General features: G+C 40.3%; 1 protein-coding gene across 1 annotated transcript in view; it reads left to right on the forward strand.

Annotated features, from left to right (window-relative positions):
• The window catches only part of LOC147723043 (poly(rC)-binding protein 3-like), a 2,582,273-nt gene that overhangs the window by 2,122,583 nt on the left and 432,236 nt on the right, over nt 1–27,454 (forward strand). Inside the window, exon 8 of the mRNA XM_086965416.1 lies at nt 19,380–19,438. The gene's annotated coding sequence lies outside the window, so the exon portion shown is untranslated. The remainder of the gene's footprint in view (nt 1–19,379; nt 19,439–27,454) is intronic.

Raw genomic sequence — 27,454 nt, forward strand, 5'->3', positions numbered from 1 at the left:
ACAAAAGTTATTTACAAAAGTTTAAGCTATTGCCATTATAAATTACAATAACTTTTATTTAAGTATTAATTATAAAAAAAATTAAAAGCCATTGTTATTTGTAATATCAAAATATGTAAGTCACGTAAATACAACATATATTGCATTACAAATGCTATAGGTGTCACATTTGCGAAAGTTATAACTATTGGCTTTGTAAATGACAAAGCTATTAATGTCACTATTTTCAAAAACAAAACATAAATAAAAAATGTGTCATTTATAATACCAATAGCTCAAACTTTCTTAATGCGAGACCTATTGCATTGCAAATGCTTGTTTAAGATTAGGGCCTGATTTAGATCTTGGCGGATGGGATACATAAACGTGACGGATGTCCTGTCTGCCATATTGAAAGTGCCATAGGATATAATGGACTTGTAATACGGCGGACGGGATATCCGTCAAATTTGTTACGGAGTATTCCTTCCGCTAAAATCGAAATCAGGCCTTTAGTACTTTAAGTATCATTAAACAAAGAAAATGAAATTTCACACAAATAGAACTTTTAAACCGTTCTTAACACTAATGAAATAAAAAACGCAGTTCCAGTGTCATCTTAAGGATTTTGGTGCCCTGGGTAAAACATACTTTTGGGGCCCTTGTCCAGAGCAGCTTTGTATTTGATTACACATTTTCTGCTAAATAAAGCCCCATGATTCCAAATAATATTGAATAATGCAATAAAGGTTGAGTTGAATAAATGGACAGATAGGAGATAAAGAGGACTTTCATTATCCCAAGGTGGCCTTTGGAAGGTGGGGGCTCTGGACAATTGCCCACATTGCCATTGCCTTAAAATGTCTCTTAAAAGAAGAGATATTCTAGACAAATAATCAGTTCAAAAATGCCATTTAGTTATTTCGAATCAAAATTCATAGATTTTCATAGATTTTTCAATGTGTTTAACAAAGGAGTAGTAACGGTGGCTAACAAAATACTATTGTGTGTCATCGTACAGCATTTGATGGTGAAAATTCGTCCTGACAGACATACCATTTATACAACAGATCTTATAAAGCATCGACCATTTAACGCCATAACCGCAGCGGTTTTTCCGCTGCGGTGCAGGTGTTCTATTAAGTGGGCGGGGCTCCGTCGGCAGTTGGCTGATGGCAGCACCCGCGAGGTAGTGCTCCTGTCGGCTAACGACCGATGGGAGCACGGAAGGGGCTGATGTTGACTGAGTATAATATACAGAATTGACAAGAAGATTCCTGTTTAAATGTTTTTTCAGCTGGTAACACGCTATGGTTGAAAAAGACCCAGTAATCAGGACAATCTTGGAGGATTCAGTGCAGAGCAGCATTTCCGAAAATCATTCCCTATTTGCAAGTGCAAAAATATAAGGCCTGGTAATTCTACATCACAGAAGTATCAATCCTGTGTTGTCAGTACTTCCGGTGAGGAAATACACTGACAGAATATCCACAGTCAAAATATCGACTTGCCAAAATATCAAGGTTAAAATATAGAATGCCTGTATAAAGACTTCCTATCTACACACAGGTAAGTACAAAAATATCGACTCCAAAATATCGATAGGAAAAAATATAGACAGTCAAAATATGGAATTTTTTAAATATCTTAAAAGTAATTTAAAACTAATATAATAATAAATGTAATTAATTTAAACATACTTAAAATACTTAAATAAACTTAAAATTAATAAATAATTAATGTAACTTTAAAAAAAAGTAATTTTAAAGCATATGTGTATATATATATATATATATATATATATATATATATATATATATATATATATATATATATATATATATATATATTCACTGAAAAAACCATAGGTTATAGACCATATATAGTTAGGAATTAGCATTTACAAAACCATATTTTACTCACACAAAACCATTGAAATTTCATATATAGTTAGATGCACTAACTATATATCGCGCACCCGCAATCTACTGCTGATCATGTCACATATTACATCATTCATGACATGGTCAGTGACATCACTGATGACATAACTGATGACATCTCAAATGACATCACTGATGACATCACTGATGACAACATCCAGTGACTGTATGTTTATGAAAAGTCAAAATATGTCTTACATATTGAAGAATGAGTGGATGTATAAGTCTTTGGATGAAGGATTTAGTAGGTGCATGACTGACTGTATGAGAGAGTGATTAAATGTGTCTCACTGAGTGCATGGGTTAGTGACTAAAGTGTCTTAATTTGTACATCATTATGTCTATTGTTCTGTAAACTGCTGCTTATGTTGATCATTTGCTTTATGATTAAGTATATTGGTTAATGATAGGTTGCCCAAGTATTTGTTTGAGAGAGTGAGTATGTGTGTGAGTGGCTGTGAGGTGTGTGACTCTGTGTATAGATATGTGAGCAGTTGATTCACTAGATGTATGGGTTCAAAAGTGCATGTGGAAACATCTATATAGGCAGTTGACTGTGTGCATGAGTGTATTGGTGAGTGAATGGATATCTCAGTGCTACATGTCCAAGTAAGTACATATGTAAAACACAGTACATGTGAGAGTTGACATATATAAATAACTGGGCATAAGAGCCAGTGAATGTATGAGTGGCTGTATGGATCATTGAGAATTTGTATCAGGGATTGTATAAGAGAGTAAATATGTGTTAATATATGTTTGATTAAGTAAGGTGTGTATAACTGTATAGTTGAGGAAATGGAGGAGTGATTGATTCTTTGCATGGCTGACTAGGTGTGTGAGTCATCAGTGATGTCATCAGTGATGTCACTGACCATGTCATGAATTATGTAATATGTGACATGATCAGCAGTAGATTGCGGGTGCGCGATATATAGTTAGTGCATCTAACTATATATGAAATTTCAATGGTTTTGTGTGAGTAAAATATGGTTTTGTAAATGCTAATTCCTAACTATGTATGGTCTATAACCTATGGTTTTTTCAGTGAATTTCATTGGTTTTTTAAAAGCTAATATCTGTAGCTGTAAAATGTATTTTTCTTTAAATCCCAAAATATATTTGATATGTTTATGATTACATTTTTTTTAATATTTTTTTTTTCGCTCCCGGTTCGCGAACCGGGAAGCTTTCCGTTAGCTCAATTTAATGCCGCAACCCGGTCCGCTAACCGGTAAACGTTCCGTTTGCGTAACTGCCGCGTTAGAAATCAACATCGTGACGCGTCGCGAAAGCGCGACATATCACGTTGCTGCATAATGCGTCTTATGACGCGCCGCGTTAGCGCACCCGGAAGTGCTCCGGACCGCGAACTGAGGCGCGAAATGCAGCTTACCGCAAGCGATCCGGAGCGCGGCACGCAGCGCGTAACGTAAGCGGAACAGGTCATGTGACTTGTTAATAAAACTTTTAATTGGTTCATTTCACTTTCGGTTTCCTAATGATGTAAGACTAGGTCATGTGACCTAAAAATAACACTTTTCATTGGATTAGAACTATTTTTTTTTCCAAATGATGAAAGCCCCCACCTTTTTTCTCACTCTGACTTTCAACTTTGAGAAAGGAAGACCTATTTTGCACAGTGGGAAATGGCTTCAGTAGTAGCTTCAGCTGGTGGACCCCCCCCCCACCACCACCACCATCTCCTCATAGGAAGAGAGGACCACCTCCACAGTTCCTTGCAAACCCAGAGGAGGAAGAGGATCAAGAAGAGGAAGAGGAAGAACAGGCACCACAATTTTTAAAAGAGTTGCCCCGGGTATCTCATTATAAAAATAGTTTTATTTGGCAGTTTTTTTCAATACCAGCAGGAAAGAAAAAAGTTAATGCAAGCTATGTGACGTGCCTAATATGCAAGGATGAGTTATCTAGAGGCACAGAAAAGAAGTATAGTTATGGGAACTATACAATGCACCGTCACATGCAGAGGTGGCATCCTCTAAATTATAGCCGGGCAGAGATGCGTGACCTGCAAGACAATCCTCCAACTTCTGTGGCCAGGACATCATCAGATATATCTTTGTCGGTTCCAGAGGCACGAGAAACAGTGCCAAACATCCAAGAAAATTTTGTGCATATGAAGATTGTTTGTTTATATTGCGGCACCTTATTGTCATGTGCCAATATGAGTATTAAGTTAGTTAATTTAGCATTTGAAAAACACCAATGCTCTAAACGCCCCAAGAAAGAATTTTTTTTTGTTGCTCCTGTTGAGCCCTTTTCAATGCCTGTTTTTTGTTCTTTCCCTTTCAAAAAAACAAAAAAAACATAAAATTGTTCAAAAAATACAAAAAAACAAATAATGTTCAAAAAAGAAAAAAAATATAAAACAACAAAAACATTAAAAAAAAGTTATTTTCAGAACTACCTCCCCTTTATACAAAAATTGCTAGAAAGTGTAACACTCTGGCAAGCTGTATTTTTTTTTTAGTTCGCTTTCCGGGTTCGCTCGCCGGTACGCGAACCGGGAGCTAACCCCAAAATTTTATTTTTTAAAAAAAAGGAGTAAGTACAAGGGAAGTACACAGAGAGTAATATTAAAAGAAAGACAGCTATAGGGACTAAACCAGAGATGTTGTTTCAGACATTATTCTTTTTTATTTGAAAATGCTGAAAAAGTACCCAAAAGATATTATATAAAATGAGACTTAAAATATACTGTGCAACTTTTTTGTGTTACATAGTAAATAAAAAAAATCAACAAAACAAACAATCAATTAACATACAATATTTGAAAAGTCTATCATTCTTTTTTCCTCATAGAACGCTCCCCAGGCCGCTTCCCGGTTCGCGAACCGGGAGCTTCCCACGCAAAACTCTACATCAAACCTAGGGGGTCAGGGAGGATCTACTATGCCCCCTTATGGTCATTTCCCCCTTTGTTTTGGCCTCCTCTTGTCTCTCGATCCTACCGAGAGACAAGATGGCGGCCGCTCCGACTGTTTAGAATATTGACAGACACCGGAGAGCCAATCAGCTTCGCTTCGCAAAGCTCCGTTACGTGTCATGTACGCGAACCGGAGCACTACCCGGGACGCTGTCACAGATATATATATTTTTTTGAACGTTAATTTCTCAAAATCCACAGGAGCACAAATCTTGAGACCTAGCAAAGGCACATCGGGCTAACACTCCCTACAATTTTGCCAAGTTTCGTGCAAATCCATTCAGCCGTTCAGACTAAAAGTGAGGCCAACCGCCCTATGGAAATTAACATGGGAAAAACACGTTTTGGCACCCCCCTTTTTTCTCAGTGCCCCCTTGACGAACCCCCCCCAAATTTTCAGGAGCTGCTCAGAAACAAAATGAGCCATTTTCCTGAAAATTTCAGCCAATTCCGTCCACAAACGCCAAAGTTATAGACATAGAATTTTCAAAAATCCCATAGGGAAAAAATCCTAACTATATATACCTACTGTTGTGACTAGTCCATTAATTACAAGCAGACTGGCTTTTTGATGCCACAGGTCTGCCTTTCAGAAAGGGTGCAAATCTGATCTGATTTTGGAAGAGGGATGTGGGTGGCTGCACCCAGCTGCAGGAAAATGCTTGGAGGGTCTCTGGGAATCCATCGCCCTGCTTCCAAGAGGCACCTTCACGAGTGCACAGCCATATCCAGGTGCCACACAATCAGTGCTCCTCCTGACAGCTTCTCTGATATTGTGCACCCACATCCTTAATATGAAGTATACAAAAAAGTGATTGATTAAATGATTGAATTAATTTCAGACACCGGTAATCACTCAAGGCCGTATTTCAGTCCATCATCATTTTGCGCACCATGCCACCTCACTTTTGACGCAGCCATGTTCAAATCAGTCCTGACCCTGCTTCAACAGAAACAGTCCAACGTGAACTACCAGGCTAGGTCCTCTTTGAAGGGGATAACAAGCAACCCAAGACTGGTTTCGACCTGACTGAGGATCGTCACGTCTGTAATATGGGGCAAGCTCAATGGCAGAGGGTTTCTTCATTTGCATGGGGCCACTTCCATGCAAATAAGGGAATGCCTCCTCATGCTCACCCTAGTACAAACTGTGCACCAGCATGATCATTATTATTGAAAGGACCACACAAGCGTCTATGGCCCTGTTTGTAATCCCAAAGTGCCCGATGGTGCAAACAACTGGCTGTCATACACACACATTACTCCCATGTAGCACTTTATATATTAAAGCCACTAATATTTTACCAGTGATATAAACTGTGGATATATTAATGACAATAACTACTGATATAAGTATAATTCTTCTAAGTAGAGCTTTTCTGTCCCTTAAATACCTTTCAGTTGTATTGTGTTTATTTCCGGTTGATTATAATTTTTTTACCGAATTTCAATCTAATCTCTGCATTCCTTAGTGAAGATAGAGTAGCAGAAAGTTGTCCCTTTAAGTTCAAAACACAATCAGGAGAGCACACAGTAAATGTCAGTGTCTTAGCAACAGCGATGATACAATTTCATGTTCCGTTTCATACTATTCTGGCACATACTCAATATAAGGATTTTTAAGGTGTTGAAAAAGGCTCCTTTATTGAAACAGTGAGTCCAAATTAAGAGGTAATTCGACCACATCCTACTCAAACTTAGCTGCTATTACTAAGCCTGGGCATTTTATTGATATTCTAAATGTTCTATAAAAGGATAATGCATAAATGTGCTGTGGTTAGTAATATCAAAAGAGTGGAGTAGTTCAAAGTGCCCATTTACCTAAATTCAGAAAATGTGAGGCAAGAAAGTTCAGAGAGAGAAAACTCTGTAATAATCCAAGCTACTTTATGACTATAATGCCTGGATCTCTGAAATTATTGAGTACATTTCTTAGTATGGCTCTCTTTTTTATTATAGAATCAGTGTTGCTATTGGAGTTGTGTTAGCTTTGGGCTAGATTAGGGTTTGAACTAAGGCAACTACAATTCAGAACATTAAAGAAATTGCTAGACACCACAAACTTGGGAAGTCCAGAGAGACACAAGTAACCCATGATCAATATTAGTTAGTTTGGATTCATGAAAAACAGATAAGCAGTGTTGACAGCTGGCAAGAACTGCACATCAATGTCCACAATCTGAGTCATGTGGAGTGGTCTGTCTGTGGGAAATAGCACCTACATTATCCAAAGTTAGAACAGATGTGGGAATGCTCAAGACAAACATGTGTTTCTGCATGAGCTTTCCTCATGCAGAAAGCATGTGCCCAGAATCAGGCGCCACATGAGGTATTGGACATACTCAATTCAGGTCCAGCAGTTTATCCAGTACGCTACCCAGAGCGATTGCCAGTGGATAGACTATTTGCATGAATTCCTTCCATCACTCTTTGGGTGTTTAATGTAACTCCGTAAGTGGCCATGGGTATGCCCCAGTGATTGTCCAATGCTCACTGTGCCACCGGACCAAGGTCCACCCAACTGAAGAGACCCAACCAGGCAAATGGCAGTCTTGGATTGCTTGGGTTTCAGTTTGGAGAGGACGTGTCTTCGCAGTTTGAGCTGTACTGCTCCTATTGGAGAAGGTTCAAGGCTACTTTTGCATATGGCTGTTTCTAATCTGAGGTGTCATGGTGGGCCAAAAAAAGGACCGGTTGACTATGTACCTTCAGCGTGTCCTTATTTCCCATCTATGTTGGCAGTTCCAGTCAGGGGTAGATTGCCATTTATAAGCATTCCTGGACATTACTTCAATACTAGCCCCATATTGCACTCGGTGAACAAGAAGGCCTTCACTAGAATAGTTCTTTCCCCAATATTGTATATTTTAGCTGTTTCGAAATTATTTGTTTAAACAAGCCTCGATTTTTGAATATCAGAAAATTGGCCCTATTCTGAGTGTCTCTTAATGCTGTCACTCACAGTGAACAAGGCATTCGTTGTGCCGATTGATAGGTAGACGAGTTTAAATAAAACACATGAACAGTGTTTTCTATTTATGATTAAATAGCTCCAGATATACACATTTTTGCACTAATATGCTAATTATTTTCCTATTAATATGTTCTATTATAAATAGATGTTTATAGCACTAAAGACTGCCAGTCATGAACATAAACTGGAGAGTGTACATTTATTGCTTGAGTTACTGCGCAGGAATACTAGATGCAACTTCATTTTTTTTGACAACACAAAATACATATGGATTAACAGGTTAGAAAAAAACAAATGTAAACAGAGGCAGAATCGTACAATTAAATAATTCCATAAAATTGAGATCCCCAGGTTGAGAGTACGCTTTTCCACATATATTGATGAAAACAGGCACCTTAAATTTAAACAGACACCAGAACAGAAACACACAAAACATGACAAGCCCAAAAAGCAGCATATTTTCTCTGCAGCTGCAAATCATTCATATAGCCATTAAAATGTATATGCTTCTCCCTAACTGATTTTGTTCATTCTAATGGGATGCTCCGAGTCTTCGCAAAGGTCATCAGTCTGGAAAGAGGCATATTTTTTTTATTTCCCAATTCCTCCTCTTCCACATACATAATAGAGTCAGAATACGGACATGTTTATACCTGGAAGGAGGGTACTTTCACATCAGGAGGCAGGTTAAGGATCCCTACTAGAAGGGGATTCTTGAATCATAACAATACATGTTGAGAGTGCAGCACAAACAACTGTCAGCCATGAGGGGACTGGAGTGTACGGTGGATGCACTGACATTATCTTCTTTCCCACCTCATTTCAAAGATCTTTCCACTAATGAAAGTTGATGAGTGGGTGGTGAATAACTCACTGCTGGCTGTTCTAAGAAAATTAGAGGAGCTGAGCTGGATAGACGCCTCGTATAAATCAATGGTATATATAAAGTTAAATTAAAACAAGCTTTGCCAACGCCAGTAGATCTCGCCTATGCAAGAGATATTTGTCTTTGTGAATGTGTTTTAGCCATCTTTTCTCCAATACACTACCCTATATTTCATCCTATATATCTCTCAATATATCCTCTACCTCCACTCTCTGGCTCATCCCAAACCTCATTCCACTACTATGATCTCCAAAATAACTATTTCTATTCTCTCCCATCCTCTATACCACCTTGGATCACCCCAAAGCCCAGTTAAATACTATGATTTACCAAACATCTCATTTAAATTCTTCCCTCACCTATCCCTCCTTTTATTCATCCCAAAACTCATTTTACTTCCATGATCTCCCTAATCTATTTCTAGAGATTTTGCCCTCCTCCATCTCTCCTTTTACTAATCCCAATCCTCATTTTACTAATTTGATCTCCCAATAAAGACTTTCTGGATTCTTCCCTCTATCCCCCCTCATTATTCTTTTCAATCCAACTATCAGACTCACAAGTCCACCGTTCAAATTAACTCAAATTTCACTATACTTTGATTACACGGTATAGCGGACAATTGTATTATCCTTCAGATGAAGCGACTTATGTTGTGAACCATGTACACTTCAGTGTTCGTTTTACGTTTGAACCCTGTAATGTTAAATAAATGCATAATAAAAATTGTTTACAAAAAAAAAATCACTATACTAATCCACCACTAATCCTTTTTTGGTTCCGGAGTAGTGTGCTACTTGTCAAGAATCGCTTAGACGCCTCTTAAGGAGTAGTAAGCGCTATATAAATGCAATTACAATACAATAAAATATTCCCTTCCCGTGAGCCTTGTGTACCTGTGGCACATGTCCCTGCACAAGGGAGATATAAATCAATTTTGTAAACTTTCAATGTGCTTGCTTGCTATTGGCTGCATTCCCACCTACCCTTGCATTGTGAAACATTAATCGGTACAAAAAGCAGAAGTGATGGGCTCTGTCGCTCCTCGTAAATCATTGTTAAGTAAGGCTTGAGCTAACATAGATACTCAAAAGAATACCATATCTAGAATGCACAATGTTCAGTCCAAAACACAACCAAGAATTAAAGAGAGCATGCCATTAATCATCTCAATTTGAATCGATGGGCTCATTGTAAAAATGATGTCACATCAGAAATATTGATTACTACTGAACAATCATGAAACTGCATTTGATCGTGAAACATAAATCATTTAAACATGGATATGCCTGACAGATCACCGAAAGAGAAGTGAATGATACTATTACCATTTTATCTCCTCTTTAAAAGCCTGATTTCCTTGAGGCCTTGCACAAAAATGTTGGTGATCAGGAATTCTGAGAAGTAGATTTGTTAAAGTAAACAACTTCAACAAACAGGAAGATTTTGTTATGTTGATGTTTCTGTCCACAGATTTATCAAGGACACATTTTTAAAAACATGCAGTTCGAAATTATGTGAAATAGTTTTTACCTTGCCAGCCACCTTCCAAAAATTGCAAACAATTTTTCCCAACTCATCTCTGCTCCCTCCTAGCGCTGGTGCACTGTGTGCTGCCTAGCTCCAACTCTGACATGTTCGTGTCATGCTGCAAGTGTGCCTGCATTTCGGGAGGATTGTTTTTGTACAGGAAGGGATACCTTCATGCATAAAAATAATCCAAAAATGGATTAAGGAGGAACAAAAATGTTTTTCTCTTTGTTACGCCATCCCCTTGTAGGCATACCGATTTGATGCAATCCTAGGTTTGCAAACCTTTGTAAATCTGGATTTGCATCAAATCCATGGGTGGGTCACGGAACACTCATGCTCCACCCATGCAATGCTGACCAGCTCGAAATGTAATGTACCGCAGTACAAGCCACTGTGTTGCATTACAATTCTTTACTAAGCCATGCAAGGAGGCACACATCACCCCTTGTGTGGCTTTGTAAATCTGAATTAAGGAATTGTGCTGCCTTGACTCAAGGCCAACGCGTCTACCTGATCAATCTGCTCTCAAATTTCAACCAGGCTATTTAACTGTGCCAAACATAAAATCTCCATATTTGTGGGTAAAGATTTTATAAAATGTTTGCAAAAATAGTTTCTAGGTGCATCAATGCTCCCCTAAATACCTGGCATTCAGAAGGAGAACCTAGTGTGAGAGCAGTATTCCACGTTTATATAGGTAGGTCAAATCTCTACTTCACTGACTGTCAATCTAGTGAAGCCCATTCCAAATCATTGGTTCTGAATCTTCTGTATATTTAGTGATACATTGGGTCATATTATGCAAGCTGCCCGGAGAGTGCAAAAGGGGTGGACATGCTTATGTTGCCCCTTCTGTAACATGGATCGCATCTATCAAAACCTGCATTGGCATGACCTCAACAATGTGTTCCTTGATTTGCTTTGGGGAATGACCCCATGCAGTCGAGGGAATGGCTTTGCCATTCCACCTATGACATATATCAGATATACAAGGGTAAGCCAGATGTTGGGAGGCACACTGATTGCACTCCATGCATAAGGTCATGCACAGTCACTGCACCACGCCATGGTGCCCTTTGAGAGGGGGACACTGAAGATCCAGCCTCTCTCCAAATGTCACATGTTAGGCAGGTACAGTAACAGTCTGCACTCACCTGCTCAGGGGATACCTGTCCCCTCTTGAAAATGAGGCGGCCACGTCATAGGCAAAAAAGGATGGAGTCATAATATTAAACCTCAGCTCCATCAGTCACTGATTTGCTTTCCGCACACATGCACGAACCGTCAGAGCTTGCACTTGTGAAAAGGAAAGCATTTTATTCTGTAAATAGGTATACTATTGTGTAAAAGCACACCCATTTAGTTGACTTGTTCACATGAGCAAGTTTGCATTGGTAGCGGAGGAAAGACATGCCATGTCCCACAGGCAAGATTGTTCACGTGTACTCGTATATAGGAAGGTACTCCTGTAAAAGGCAGAATAAAGAGTTGCTTCACAGGCCAAAGAGACAAGGCAACACCTCTGTATTTCAATGGGGTGGTGAGTTTGCAGGTTTGCTATCAGGGTAATGTATTTCCCACCTTAAAAAAATGGTTTTACAAGAATGTGTAATGATATATTTAACCCGTTCCAGAAATCTCTTGGGGCTATCACTGGGGCACAACATTTATTGTCCATCCCATTGTTATTATGTGAATTCTCCAAATAAAATTGAGTCTAGGATAAATTTGGATTTACATCTTCTCAAATTATTTATTATTGAGTCCCTATGTGTTTACAAAGGCATGTGTACAGATCAATGCACTCTCTATGCTACATTACATTGCTTAAATGGAACCTCCCTATCTTTGTCCAAATTCTGTTTGCTAATTATGCACTCTTTTCCAGTTATGCAGCGTTTTGATATCTAGCCTCTAGTGGTTTGTAAATAAAAGAACGCTAGAACTCTTTTGGATCCAATAGTACACAGTAGGCAGTAAGCCTACTATGACATAAGCCTTGAAGAGATGAGATGAAGGCAGGCTTGGAATATTGAGTTCTGACTTACACGCAGCAGAATGAAGATGTATAATATTACTCTCTGTGTGTGGCGTAGTTATTACAGAGTTCCTGGACTGGCAGGATGCTACAAGGGGCAAGAAGGATGGGATACAATGCCAGTACATGCAATGCACTCTTCCAGAGTGTTCGCCATGGTCCAGCAAACTGCTTGTACATGCCACATGTGCCACAGTTGAAGTGCAGAAGCGGCACTGGCTGAGTCCGTGCAGTGGCAGCCTGTGTAAAATTCTTGAAGATAAATAATGTGACAGTGTAAGTCTACATATTGGTGGCCAGGAACTCAATGAAACACCTGCAATTAAAAGGTATTGTGCCATTACACTAATTAATGCCTGTGCTATATGGAAAAAGAACGCTAAATGCTGATGCAACCAGGTAAAGAAAGCAGTGCAAAACAATAGTTCAGTACAAATTAAAGTGACATTCATGTGCTATATGAAACAAACATTGAGCAGGTGTTTGTGAAGAAACATTTAACCACAAAGCCAGCCAAATATCATAATGTTATCTGCTTTCATAGACTAGTAGCACACAATGTATATGTACTTACCGAAATCATTGATGAGTCAATGTACCACAATGTGCTGAGAAGCAGCCCCAGAAGGAGGGTTGGTGGGGTTGTGTTTGACAGCTGCTCAACAACCATGAAAGCTGCCTCGCAGGGGTACAGAACAGCTCCCAAGACCGACATCAAGTACAGAACTCTGATGGAGATCCAAGTTCCAAAAGTCATCAAGGCTGATCCCGAAGCCAGCATGTCACAAGGAGCTAAAGAATCTCTGCCTGATCGAGAAGCACCTGAAAGACCACTAATGTCCACCAATGTATACATGGCTGCTGCATTCTTTAAACTGCCACCTGCAGTTGGTACTGCCAAAAAGCACAGTATTTGCAATAGATGGATGCATCGGTAGAGTCTTTTGAAGATTTCATCGATGCAATAGATGAAAAAATGATAAAAAGATTATGAATTATCTGAGGAACATAAATGGAGAAGGAGTGAAAGAAACAATTAAAAAAATACCACAAAAAGGAGAAATGGCGTATGATCAAATCAAAACAGCCTTGAATGTCAAGTTTAATCCAGTGCCAAATGTGTATGATGAAAGATATATATTCAGTCAAGAATGCCAGAGACCAGGTGAAACCATCAATGAATTTGTTGAGAGACTGGATGTTTTGGTAAAGCACTGTACATTTGATTAATTTAATGATGAGAAAGCTACCTGCCTCAGAGTAATTAATGGATGTCTGTCAGATTACTTTTCACGATGAATGCTGAAGGAAACTCTGAGCTTGTAACAAGTCCTCGAGGCTGCTCATGCTGAAGAGCAGGCTGATTATCATGTTACTGACATGGAGGCCGGAGGCGCCTACAGTGCGTCATTGATGAGCATGAAAAGTAAGCTACTGTGCAAGGCCGAGGGACACTAGTGATGTTTCCACAGAAAAAGAAAATGTGTTACAGATATGGACTGTCATTTACCCGTAAAGGAAAATGTCCAGCCATTGGACAGATATGCATTGGCTGTGGTAAAGCAAACTATTTTGTGACGACTTGCAAGGCAAAGAGAAAGTAAGTATGTCACAGTATAAAGACAAAATGGCTGACTGAACGCTACCTCAGCGACGTTTGTGTTCCCATAAGGCCAAGCGGTCACACCAACTGAGGCAAATCTACACCAAATGAAGTTGATCATCAGGTAAATCATTGACAAAGTTTCTCAGCATCAGGTTTCAGTGAAAGTGACAATGACAATTGTGTGATGTCTGCATGAAAAAGACATGCACATGTGGGACTAGTCAAATGTGAGGAATAATCTAAAGAGAATAAAAACTGACACGAAAAAACACCAAAAACATTCAAACATTGTCTGAAGATCACTCTAAAGATAAATGGGTGTATGATACCATTCATAATTGATAGTGGTGCATCAATAAATGTCATGCCTAAGGAGAAGTATCTAGAATTGTTGCCGTTGCCGAAGTTTATGAGGTAAAAAACTAAAGAATGCAGATGGGCTGCTTCAACTCCCTCAAAAAGTCAAGGTTCCTTTTTAAAAATGATGAAACATAAGAAAATTGTGGTACAAACACCAATTTCTGTACCTCAAGGAACAGCTTCAAGTGCCTGTTTGCTGAGTTTCAAATCTGCTGCTGATATGGGACTGATAGCAGTGAACTGCAATATGAATGTTCATCATGAAATTATAAGTCAATTTCCTTTGTTATTTTCTGGTTTAGGAAAACTGAAAACAATTAAAATAAAGCTACATATAAGTGAGGATGTTCATCTTGTTGCTCAAAGACATAGACACATTGTGTTTCACTTGCAAGAAGCTGTTGAGAAGGAAATTAATTTGTTGCTTGAATATGACGTCATAGAATGCTCCACTGGTCCAACACCATGGATTTCTCCTATCCTAGTAGTGCTTAAAGAAGACAGTGAAGGAGCTGTAAGAATATGCGTTAACATGCAATTAAGGGAGAGAGACATCCTGGTATGCACATTGCTGATATAATAACTCAGTTAAATGCTGAGAAGTTCTTTGTCACTTGACTCAACTTAAATCAAGGATATCACCAATTGGAGCTTGAAGTAAAATCCAGGTACATTATAACCTTTCCGAGAATTGGTGTGTTTCACTTTAAGTGATTGAATTTTGGTGTAGCCTCTGCTGCAGGACTTTTCCAAGACATCATTTGAGATATCATACAGCTTGTAGTAAATTTGTTTAACTATAGTGATGACATATTGGTTTTCGGAGCCACATAGAAAGAGCATGACAAAGCTCTCATGCAAGCATGTTGTTTGCTGAAGGATGCAGACTTAATTCTGAATGCTGACAAATGTGAATTCCACAAGAAAAGCTTGAAATTATTTGACCTGTCTACTGCAAATACCTCACAAGACATTTATATGTTACAATAATTTTTTGGAATGGCCAGTTACTGTTCTAGATACATTATAACCTTTCCGAGAATTGGTGTGTTTCACTTTAAGTGATTGAATTTTGGTGTAGCCTCTGCTGCAGGACTTTTCCAAGACATCATTTGAGATATCATACAGCTTGTAGTAAATTTGTTTAACTATAGTGATGACATATTGGTTTTCGGAGCCACATAGAAAGAGCATGACAAAGCTCTCATGCAAGCATGTTGTTTGCTGAAGGATGCAGACTTAATTCTGAATGCTGACAAATGTGAATTCCACAAGAAAAGCTTGAAATTATTTGACCTGTCTACTGCAAATACCTCACAAGACATTTATATGTTACAATAATTTTTTGGAATGGCCAGTTACTGTTCTAGATACAAATGAGACTGCAATAGTCAGTGAACCGTTATTAAAACTAACATCAAATAATTTGTCCTTTCGTTGATCATGTGAATGTAAGAAGAGCTTTCAAAAAATCATGCAAGCTAATGACAGTCCCACTGAAATGGCCTACTTTGATCCCAAACTTCATACAGAGGTTGTAGTTGATGCTAGCCCTGTCGAGTTAGGTGCAACCCTTGCACAGCACAATAGACAGCCAAATGCATGGGGACATATTGTGGCATATGCCAGCAAAAACCTGTCACAAATGGAAGATACTTATTTTAAACCTGAGAAATAAATGTTGGCAGTAGTTTGGGCTTGTGAATATTTCCATGTATTGTTGTACAGAAAGCCTTTCACAGTAGTGACTGATCATCAAGCACTGTTAACGATATTTGGCAATCCCAAAGCCAAAATGCCTCCTCAAATTGAATGCTGGGGTTTGAGGTTACAAGAATACAACTGTGAGGCACTGTTGATGATGTTTGGCAATCCCAAAGCCAAAAGGCCTCCTCAAATTGAACGTTGGGCTTTGAGGTTACAAGAATACAACTAAAACATTCTTCATCATCCAGAGAAAGCTCAAAATCTGTTGGTTATTTTTCAAGAGTGCCATTACAGTGCTCTGGTACCCCTTCTAAGACCGCGGAGCGTACATCAATTTTATTGTAAAATCGAGCACACCAGCTGCTATGTCTTTAGAACAAATTGTCATTGCCAGAAGCCGAGATAGTACATGTTACAATCAAAAGGCATTATTGCTCATCAGTGTTGAAACCAGCATTCTAGACCTTTCACTTATGAATTTCAAAAATGTAAGAGATGAACTTTCAGTGACTCAAGAAGACCTCATTCTGAGAGGTACACACCTTGTTATTCCAGTGAGTCTATAACAACATGTGATCGACGTCGCCCATGAGGGACATCAAATCCTATATACAACTATCTTTCATCTCAAGGTATTCAGAAACTTTTGAACATATCAGAATTGCCACATCATGCTTGGAAGAGTAGTGCTATTGCTTTCTTAGGTCTCCCTGAAAATGGACATAATCTTCTAGTCATTGTTGATAAATACTCCTGTTGTCCAGTGGTAGAAGGCTTTTCATCCACTACACATGAAAAGGTTGATCAAAAATTAGATGGCATCTTTGCGACATGGGGTGTATCTACAATCTTAAAATCTAACGTCGGCCCACTTTTAAATAGTCAAGAATTCAAAGACTTTCAAAATCACCTCAATATAAAGTATCAAAAAAGCACTCCCCTTTGGTCCCAGGCAAATGGTCTGGTAGAATGGTTTAGGAGTACTCTAAAGAAAGGTGTTCAGCGGACTGCATTGGAGAAGCTGGACCTCAAAGTAGTTTTGAGTACTACTCTTCAAGCTTACTGTTCGACCCCTCACTCAACGACAGGGAAAAGCTCTGCAACTTTCATGTTTGAAAGAGCCATGACGACCAAACTGCCCCAATGGACCAACCTTAGATCCAAAAATGAAGAAGACGTTCGTACTACGGACTTTGGTCATCATGTAAAAGATGTCCCCTTTACAAAAGGAGATTAAGTGCTTTTCAGACTCAGACACACAGAAAAAGAATGCTCCTTTTGGCGCTGAGCCTGTTACCATCACTAACACCAAAGGACACATAATGACTGCCCAGTGTCCTGGGAAGTTCCTTCAAAGAGATTCCACTCATTTTCGACATGTAATTCATCACTCACCAAAAATCAATGTTAATGTAGAGACTGGGTCCAGACAAACTGTTGATGATTTCACCTCAATTGTTCAGATCACTAACACTTTGACTGCCAGATCCTGGTTTCCAGTGACCCAATCAGGATTGGTGATTCAGGCACCAAGACTCTTAACTAGAGAATTATAGTTGCCTCTATATCTATGTATTGATTCATATATTTATTTAGTTTGAAAAGTTGTAACTTTTTACTTAAGAAAACTTGGGGTGTGGTGTCTTGTAAATAAAACAGCCCTAGAACTCTTTTGGTTCCCACTGTACAACGACGGCCTGTTATGTAGGCGTTGGAGAGATGAGTTGAAGACGGGCTTAGAATGTTGACTTCTGACTTAAATGCAGCACAATAAAGACATGTAAAATTACTCTCCGCGTGTAGAGAGATTAGTACTGAATACTTGGGCTAGCACGACACTACACTGCCAAAACCGGGTCAGTGCTATAAAAAAATTGGAAATAAAAGAATAACAATAAAGGTATTTATAAAATTCTCCTACTGACAGCTGAAAAAAACATTTCAAACTTCAAATAGCAATGAAAAAAATAAAGATTGCAAAGTTTACTATATAGACAACTTATCACAAGTAAACATCATACACATGTTCCTTGACTGAACTCTGCCATGAAATTAGGGAATTGGCAACCTAGAGAAGTAAGCTAAGGCGAACAACTCAAACACTTAGGTATTATTATGAAATGCATGGTACTGGCAAATTTCAAACTCGACCCATAATATTAACTTTGCCATGCAGTAACACCCTGCCAGTACCGTGCAATTATGTCTTAATCCCCTGGAATGGGAAAAAACTGTGAGGATCCGGTTTTCCAAGGTGGTCGAATTCTGCATGGTTTCCCCTCTTCTGGGGGAGGGGGAATTAACACTCTCATTTACAACCTGATCATTACAAGCTCTCCCCTTGCGGATTAAAAAATGCTGAGGGAGAGACATGAAAAGAGGCTTTGCTACTGTTACTGACTAGAATTACCAGCTTGAAAAATCGGGTTCAATGTTCCCGCACCCCTGGAAACCAGGAGTGAGAAAACTAGGCCAGTCTTGATCAAACCAAGTGGTATTCTAGCCAGGGATACCGCTCCTCCTGAATCATGTATGTCCATTTCACGCTTTCATTTTAATGGCGGCTGTGCCCCTTTCTTTAGACGCGGCTTGTCTAAAGAAACATGCTTGGCTGCTATTAAAGTGAAAGCGCGGAATGGGGCGCTTTTACAAAAAAAAAACATTTATTTGTCAATTTGACAAACAAATGCTTTTTTTGTAAAAAAAAAAATAAACTTTTACTTTAATGGCAGCCGCGCACCTTTCTTTAGATGCTGCTCTTCTAAAGAAAGGGGTGTGGCCGCCATTATAGTGATTGCGTAGAATGGGGCACTTGTACAAACAAGTATTTGTAATAGATCTCACATTTGCGAGGGTTTAAGCTTTTGGCATTGTAAATGACAATGCTTTTTGTTTATCTGTTTTAAAAACCAACACATAAATAAAAAGGCATTGTCATTTATAATGCTAATGGCCCAAACTCTCGTAACTGCTAGATCTATTGCATTGCAAATGCTTGTTCATCCTATTTTCAGCACTTACCAGATACCTTACCCTGGCTACTTTTGACTAACCTCAGTGCCTCAAACACTCATAAATCTGTTGGCCATTGATTCGGAGCTGAGAACATTTATTTTCTGGTCCTTTAGTGTGGAATCAAGGCACAAAGAGAACAATTGGTCAAATGTCAGCAATGTCGCCATGGGGGAAAATGTGTGGAATGTGCCTTGGAACTAACGCGCCTTATTTAATGTGTAAGTTCTGTACAAAAATGCGATAAATAGCTGGATTAACTTAGAACAGTGCTTGACCCTGCTTTGGCAAGTGCTTTGGAGGTGTACTCTAAAATTGCATACCAATGTTTCACTCGCACCTGCCTTATATGACAAACATTTGCTTATAAATACTTTCTTTGTCTGTGTTGCAGGTTTCCAGGGTACTTTTAACTACCAATAAGGACCTCCTGGCCCGGTCCTCGGAAAAAAGGTACAGTCCAATTTTCATATTTTGTTAAAAGACCCGCAAGTGTGCACCAGAATAATTAAAATATTAGGCAGAGTTTTAAAAGCAATGCTATATGTCGCTCAGGTCCTGTGGATTGATCGTTCTATTGTCCCTGACTAGTGTGACATAGACGTGTTGGTGATTGTTGGCACAGAAAAGACCTATGCATAGTTGAAGATGTGTACCTCTGTCCTGAGTGCCCAACTGTACTGTTGTCTGGATCCCTAATGCTGTTTTGTTATAGGTAAACACAGCGCATGCGTGTGTGCTATGACATAGGCCTGTCTTATGGATTGCAGTCTTGTTGGACCAGGAGGCAGGTGTTAGGCAGCATAATCGCATTGGTGGCAGCATACTGTGTAGTAGTAAGAGGACCTTTTTACCCTGTGTCACTGAAATAAGGTCTACAAGCTCACTCACCTACTTAAAAGTTCCGCTATTGTGTGCTTAACTCACCCTTGGCCTACGTCAGGTAGATATGGAGTGCAGCACAGCGTGGGAGTAGTGACTCTACTTAGGATGTATATGTGCCTAGGAAGGGTACAGTACAGGGATAGAGCAGTGCATATGTGTGGTTACTGGATGTACTGGGTGTATGTATGCCTATTAAGAATACATTACATGAGAGATGCAATGCTGTGTAGTGCATGCTCAATGAGAGAATGTGCTGGGTTTATGTGGGCTTACATTAAGTACAAGACATGAAGGGTGAAGTGTTGTGAAGCGCGTACATAGTAAGTATGCATGCTCCTTCACCACAGACACTTTTGACTAATATCATGAATATTCAAAGGGGAGTACAGCCTAATATTGTACTTTCCTTGGATGCAGGCATCATTGAATGGTGAATTTATTTATTTAGTGTGTTATTGAATGTGAACGCAGCCCATTAGGGTATCAGAGCGCTTTACAGATCTAAGCAAGACGTTTACAAAAGTTCAAAGCAAAGGAAATCATGTGAACGTTTTGCCGTTATGAACAGGATATTACAATGAGAGGTAATAGGCAATATGGGTACAACTTAAGGGAGAAAAACAAACATTAGCGGGAACAGAGACAGATTGTACATTAACAGACTCTGCCCCATAAGGTGACAGTGAGGTACGAATAAAGTAAAAGTAAATAGCAACAACCATGATACAAGGCATTGCATAGGCTACATCAAGGAAGTCCAGATTGGTGTACACTGGTAGAGATCAAGAAGAGAGCACATCGCTACGCAGCTGAGCTGTATATGCGCTGAGAGTGTTAAGGAAGGAATTCGCCCATTAGGAAAGTCTTTGCTTACTTTTTGAATCTAGACAAGCAAGGTATTCTTCTGACGTTGGGTGGCAGCGAGTTCCAGATTCTAGATGCGACCCCAGAGACAGCTCTGTTGTATGTTTTCTTCTTCCGGAAGAGGAGAGGTTTCAGAAAAAAAGCCCTGGCAGACCGGGAGTGCCTATCTCCTCCGGGGACCACTATTTTCTGGGCGAGTTAGAGTGTAACGCTGGAGAGTTAGAGAGTTAGAGTGTAACCCTTTGTGTGTGACACAGGCCAATTTGAGCTGTATTCTGGCTTTGTGCAGGAGCCAGTTCAGCGCTTTGAGGTGCAGAGAAATGTTGTTGAATTTATTTGAACCTGTGAGGAGTCTTGCGGCTGCTTTGAGACAAACTTTTAGGGGAGCCATTGAGATCTTGGGTAGTCGGGCGAGGGTAGAGCATCCGTACTCGATCCTAGAAATAACTAGCGCCTGAACTGCCATTTTAAGGTCCGATGTATTTAGGAATGGTTTTAATTTTCTCAGGTAGCTCAGGTGAAACCATTCATTTTTGGCTAGTGTATTGATGTGGGTCTCATATTCAAGTTCTTGATCAGTGTGATTTCTAGTGATTTGGCTGAGTCCACTATGGGCGGGATGCAGTTCAGCGCGGTGATCGAGTTAAGCCATTCCAGTATGTCAGTTGAACTTTTAAGGGGGGAGATTAGCAAGAATTCGGCTTTTACGCATTCAGCTTGAGCTGGTTGCTAGAAAGCCATTGCACAGTTAGCTGTAGAGCTTCGTCCATTGTTTTGATTCCTTTCTAGAGATGAGATTTTGATGTAGATCTGTGTGTCATCTGCATACATGTGGAAAGAGATGTTGGCGATAGGCAGAATTTCAGCTAATGGTTCCAGATAGAGGTTAAAAAGTGTAGGGGAGAGAGTTGAACCTTGGGGAACTCCGATCTTGATTGGTTAAGGATTAGATAGCTTTTAATTAACTAAGAATCTTTGGGAGTGGTTACGAAGATTTAAACCATATGCGGACGTTTCTCCCTAATCCCATCCTATTTTCAAGACGTTCCAGTAACTTCTCATGGTTGACGGTGTTGAACGCCGATGATAGGCCCACAAGATTTAAGGGACAAGTTTTGTTCTGGTCTAGGACTTGAAGGGCCTCCTCTACTATGTAGAGAATAGTAGTTTCAGTGCTGTGATCTGGCCTGAAGATTGATTGGCAGACGTCTAGCAGGTTGAATTTGGTGATGCGTTGGCTAAGATGTTATTGCACGCATTCTTCAAGAACATTAGCTAGAAGTGGAATATTGGATATAGGTCTGAAATTGTCCAGTTCAACAGGTTTCAGAGTGAGTTTTTCTAAGATGGGGATGACTTGCCCAGCTTTTAGAGAGTCAGGTGTGGACCCTTGAGTCAGAGAAGCGTTGATTATAGTGATCCAAATGGGTAGTTGCCGACAAGTAGTTGGAGGGGAGCGGGTCATTGAAGTGCTTGTTTGATTTAATGGATTCTAAGATTTTCGAGATGATATGGTCATCGTATAGGTCAAAGATAGACCAGTGAGCTTGGTTTTTGGGTGCTGCCTGGCGGAGGTGAGTGGAGACGTTGGTTTGTGTCGCCGGAGGAAGAGAATGGGCGCTAGTGGTGGAATTCAGCTTGTTTTCTAGGGAATTGATTTTGGTTCAAAAGAAGGAGGAGAACTCATCACGGTTTATTAGGAATTTAGGGCCAGGCGTAGGTGGCCAAATACCGAGCGGTAACGCAAAAATGTGCAGAATTTCTGCGTTACCGACCGGTGTTTGGCTCAGATCATTGTATGTGAGTTTAAACCTACTTGCAAAATAAGGAATTAAAAATTGTTATTCCTTATTTTGCATTTAAGGAATCAGAAATACCGATTCCATAAATGCAATGTAAGTAGCACTTAAGACGTGCACTTTAGCCTTAAGGAATCGCTAATTAATACCAACTTCAAGTTGGTGGTAAGTAGCGATTTCCTTTAAAAAAGCACTTTTTTGTTTTTTAAAAGTGCCATGTGTCACACATCCATGCCCTTAGGGTATGCATGTGCGCCACATGTGCACACATGCACATTTCAGGGGTGCAACAGGGTGTCCTTTAGACACCCTGGCACCCTTGAAATAGCTCCCGCTTTTTGCGATTCTGTAATACCGAATCACAAATAGTGAATATCTTCCCATTCATTCCTATGGACCTCCTAGCCCATAGGAATGAATGGCTAGGTATTCCTTAATAATGAATCTCAATTACTGATTCCTTATTAAGGAATATTAAGGAATCGCTAATATTTTAGCGATTCCTACCTACATTCAATTTAGCGTGTCCTTAATAGCAATTCTGTAAAAATCGCTATTAAGGACTCGCTAAATTGAATTTACCTACATCTTGCCCTAAGTTATTTCTTGAGTGGTTTTTGCCAGTTTGATTGTTGTTTTACAATTTCAAAGAGCTTACAAGGTCTATTCTTAGCGCTTTCCAGTTCCAGGCTAAATAATTATTTTTTTGATTTGCGAATGCCCTAGTTGTATGCATTTCTGGTCTTTCTGAGAAGTTTAACTACGGGGGAGGAGGGGTGTTGTGTCTATTTCCTTCTGTTAGCTGAATAATTCTCCTTTCCTTGTTTAGGGCTCCATTGTACCAGGGTTTTTTGGATTTAACCTAAATTCTTTTTAGTTTAGGCGGAGCAAGGAATCAATTGTATCCAACATTATTGTAGTTTCTGTAAGATAGCAAACATTAGCTAGCTTGGGGGGAGGAGGGAAATCCTTCTCGCATCGAACTGCCAGCTTCACATAGTCTAGGTTTTTTGTGTCCCTGAACCACATTTTTGGTTTCACTGATTGCACTGATCTTTCCTTATGTACACCCTGTAATAGGAAGGTAATAGTGTGGTGGGCTGACCAGTCGTAAGGTGCAATTGAGGTTAGCCTGACCGTCATTTTCTTTGAGACGATCCTGCCCAACGTGGAGCCTTTCGGCTGAGTTGGTAGAGTGCAGGCTTGGGAGTCTTTGAGGATGTTGACCTGAATGTCATTGAGGTCATTCCAGTGAAGATTGAAATCACGAAGGAATATATCATTGGAATGGGGGAGGCATTTGCTGTAATGATTTACCTGAGGTAGTCAATGAATAGGTCATTCTTACCCGGGGGTGGTAGAAGGAGTGCAATTTGCACAGCTGATTAGAGTCATTGCTTATGGAGAGTGCAAGATATTCACAAGAGTCAAGAAGGTCTGCGCGAAGTTGGGAAATTGAGAGGTCTGAGCAGTGGATGCAAGCGATACCTTCCACTTTTTTTATTTGTCTATCCAACCTTACGATATTGTAGTTAGGAGAAACAAATAGATCCATGCAGGGCGAGGATGTTTTGTTAAGCCAAGATTTGGTTGGGATTGCCATGTCATTATCATGACTGAGATTGGCAATGTCCAATGCATGTTTCACTGCCGATTGGCAATTGAGTAGGAGACCGGAGAGTGGTAGGACTAGGGTCCTCGGGTGTTGGGGCGGATAAGGGTACACGCTTTAAGTTGTTGCTGTTTACCCTTCTGTTTCTTAGTGTGGACGTTCTATTTGTGTTGACCGTATGAATTCTGTTATCGTCTTTCCTGTCATGGGGACTGGGAGTGGCCGATTTCCTTCATAGGATAATAGAAGAGCTAGTATTTCATCCTGCGATAGGTAGCTAAGTTGCCTGCGAGGGCGATAGTGTCTATTTGCCAGAGCCATCGGTTGAAGGAAGGGCTTAGTTTGGTGATTGAGTACAGATTTTTGAGTGTGCTTGATTATAGAGAGAGAGTGTTCGGTGAGGTGAAGGATTCTCTTCAATTGCGGATATCATTATGGAGGCTCTGAGCTATACTGGCTGTTCGGAGGTTCAGAGCTTCCAGGTCCATTAGTGTAGCCTGAACTAGAGGCGAAAGGACCCGTGGATCAGGGCTTGGTCTGCTAGTGGATTCGGGAATTCTGGCAGAGGAGTTTGAGTTTGATCTCCTAATGGCTGCATTTTTTTTAGGACAGGAGTGCGAAAGGCATGTCTCACTCAGCCAGGTGGCCGAAGGGCGTGCAGGGGGGGGGGGGGGGGGGGGATGAACTCTGGGGAACTGTGTGCTTGCTGTCATGAATGGGGGATTGGGATGAAGGGCGGGTGATAGAGTAGCAGGTGTAGCCTTATTAGGGGAATTGGAGGGGGGGGAGATGGTTGGCACTCTTTTGGATTTTGTGGAGATGCTGCCCTGACTACCATGCTGTAGGGACATTACTTTGGGGAGATTAGAGCCATTCTATTCTCTGGGAGAGGCTGGTAAGGGGCTTAAGGAGGTGGTTTCTGTTCTGGTAGTGGGAAATGTGAGATCTTTACCCGACACTGCGGGCTTTGCACTGTAGTGTACATTGCACTGATGCAAGCTAGATTGAGACAGTGGGTGCTTTATAGAATTAAAGCCCCGCACCTGCTCTCTAAGGGTGGGGAAGTGGACATCGAATTTCATGAGATCCTTATTTGGTGCTCGGAGCAGAACGGTGCCAGTTTTATAGATTGTAACGTTAAGGTCCGCTCTTAGGTGTAGTGAAGGAGAGATCAAACTTTTGGTGCCATACGGAATGTTTCTCGTTTCAATAACATTTAGTAGGTCTGTTAAGGCTGCTCACCATAGTGCTGTTCTCCTGGTGTAAAATATTAGGATTTTTACTATCTTGCCCTTTTCCATGTTATAGTATGGGTTGGAGATCAGAGTCTCAGGGTGTCTTCTCAGAAGATTATATTTGAAAGTTTTTGAGGCGGTCTTGGATAGGTTGGGGGGTATACGATAGCGTAGGAGTTACATCCTTCAGCTCTCGGGCAAGATCCTGCCATGTTGGGGAGAGAGAGAAGAGGGAGGGGGGAGAAAAGTTGAGCCTAATGATTCTTTAGTCTATCAGCTATCGCAGTGAGTTTCCTAACAGAGGAAAATTGTGCGACAAAAGGCGAGTTGATCAGAAATAGGAGTAGTTATCCGCTTACACAGTGACTTTCCTAGCAATCTGGTCAGGCTGCACAAAAGCAAAGATAAAGTGGGGTGCAATTAATCAGAGAGTAGAGGCACAGGGAGTCTATGAAACTGGCCATAGCCTCCTATCCATGGTAGGCGAATAACTCCTACCATGTTAAATGAAGGAGAGTGGGACAAGGATGGGCCTGAAAACTAAAGCCCAACCTCGAGGTGGGATTGTGTTGTTGCTTCTGAATATCGTATACTGTTGCATATGTAGAGTTAGAAATAAAAGACTTCTTTTGTTTGTAGGAAGCAAGTATTTCACTTGTCGTTCATTTATTGTTCATACTGTGTGACCTTCGAGTTATGAGTCGTGGTCACTGATCTGTATCTACACCACCATCCCTGAGGGAGTATTGACCGCTCGACCACAACTACCACTGAGAGTCAACTGCAGAAGGGGTGCTTTGCCCATTTGCTCGGAATCCATAGTAGGTCGTTTCCTCTGACATCAAGAGCAAAAGCCCTCCGCCACCACAGTTGGGCCCAGTAGTCCAGCGTGTCATCTATCAGGCCTCTTGCACTCTTTCTTTTTCTGTTAGGCCATAAGACTACTAGTCCCAGAATGCCTTGTGAGGGTTAACAGTTTTGTATGCTTTCCCAGACTGCCTTACTTGCAATCAGCTGACCTGTTTCAGCATATAGTCGGGCAGCTCAGGACATCAGGTGCTTGGCTTCTTTTCCTGCTTGGGACCACGTCCCTTTTCCTGTTTGTTCGAGTGCCTGCGAGAGACTTCGGTGCCATATCTGCTACAAATTCTTCTCCTCTCTGGAATCGTGTTGATCTTCCCAGCGTGACCTCCGCCTCTCTTCATTTCCCACTTATTTGTTTTTTATAAGCAGCCTTTTTGTTAGACGCTGCCTGTTGTGGACTCTCTGCTCGCATTCTGCTCGCGCTCTACTATACGCGGGTAAACTTTCAAACACAAGGGTGTTTCTCTGACTCCGCTTCCCTCCACCTCAGATGCGAGGCGTGAGTTGCTTCTTTTCTATTGATGCAGTTTTTGGAGCGTTTGAGTTTTCTCTATTTTTTTAATATTCTTTTTGCTAATACATGCAGAGCATTTATGGAATCCTACCAAAGCTAAGGCACCCCTTTATTTATTTATTTATTTATTTATGCATGCATTTACATCTACTCGAGAGTCACTTGATGATCGTGTTGGATAACATTAAGACCTTAATTTTTCTGTCAAGACTTTAACTCTGAATCCTGCATTTGCTTAGTGCCTTCTTTGCCTCGGAAGATTACATTCTACATTCCGAATTTCAGGAATTTTTCTGTTGTTTTCTTGTTGAAGAGGCATTTACCTGTAATACTGTGTCGTGAATCCAACCACGCCCCTTCCTGGAAGAAATTAAGGTGTCTTTCACATTGTCAAGAAACCTGCCGCTTGGACGCAGTGCCCTTACACAAGGTGTTAGTGGCAGATACCACTTTGTCAAGGGGCCTGTATTTAAGTAATTCACTGCCAACTGCTGGTAAGTCTGGGTCAGCATACAATATGACCTTGCTTTTATGTTGCTACAATTTACCTCTGAAATTATTCTCCTTTCTCCTATTTCTCTCGCCCATCAGCAGGGTTACCCGCATTTAACTAATCTCTCCTGAAAGAAGCCCAGGTGGTCCAACCTTGTCTCTCCACTCCTTGGGGGTATCAGCATATCCTCTGTTTGTCTCAGT

Source organism: Lissotriton vulgaris, chromosome 4_1 (genome assembly GCF_964263255.1).
Source record: "Lissotriton vulgaris chromosome 4_1, aLisVul1.2, whole genome shotgun sequence".
Classification (NCBI taxonomy): domain Eukaryota; kingdom Metazoa; phylum Chordata; class Amphibia; order Caudata; family Salamandridae; genus Lissotriton; species Lissotriton vulgaris.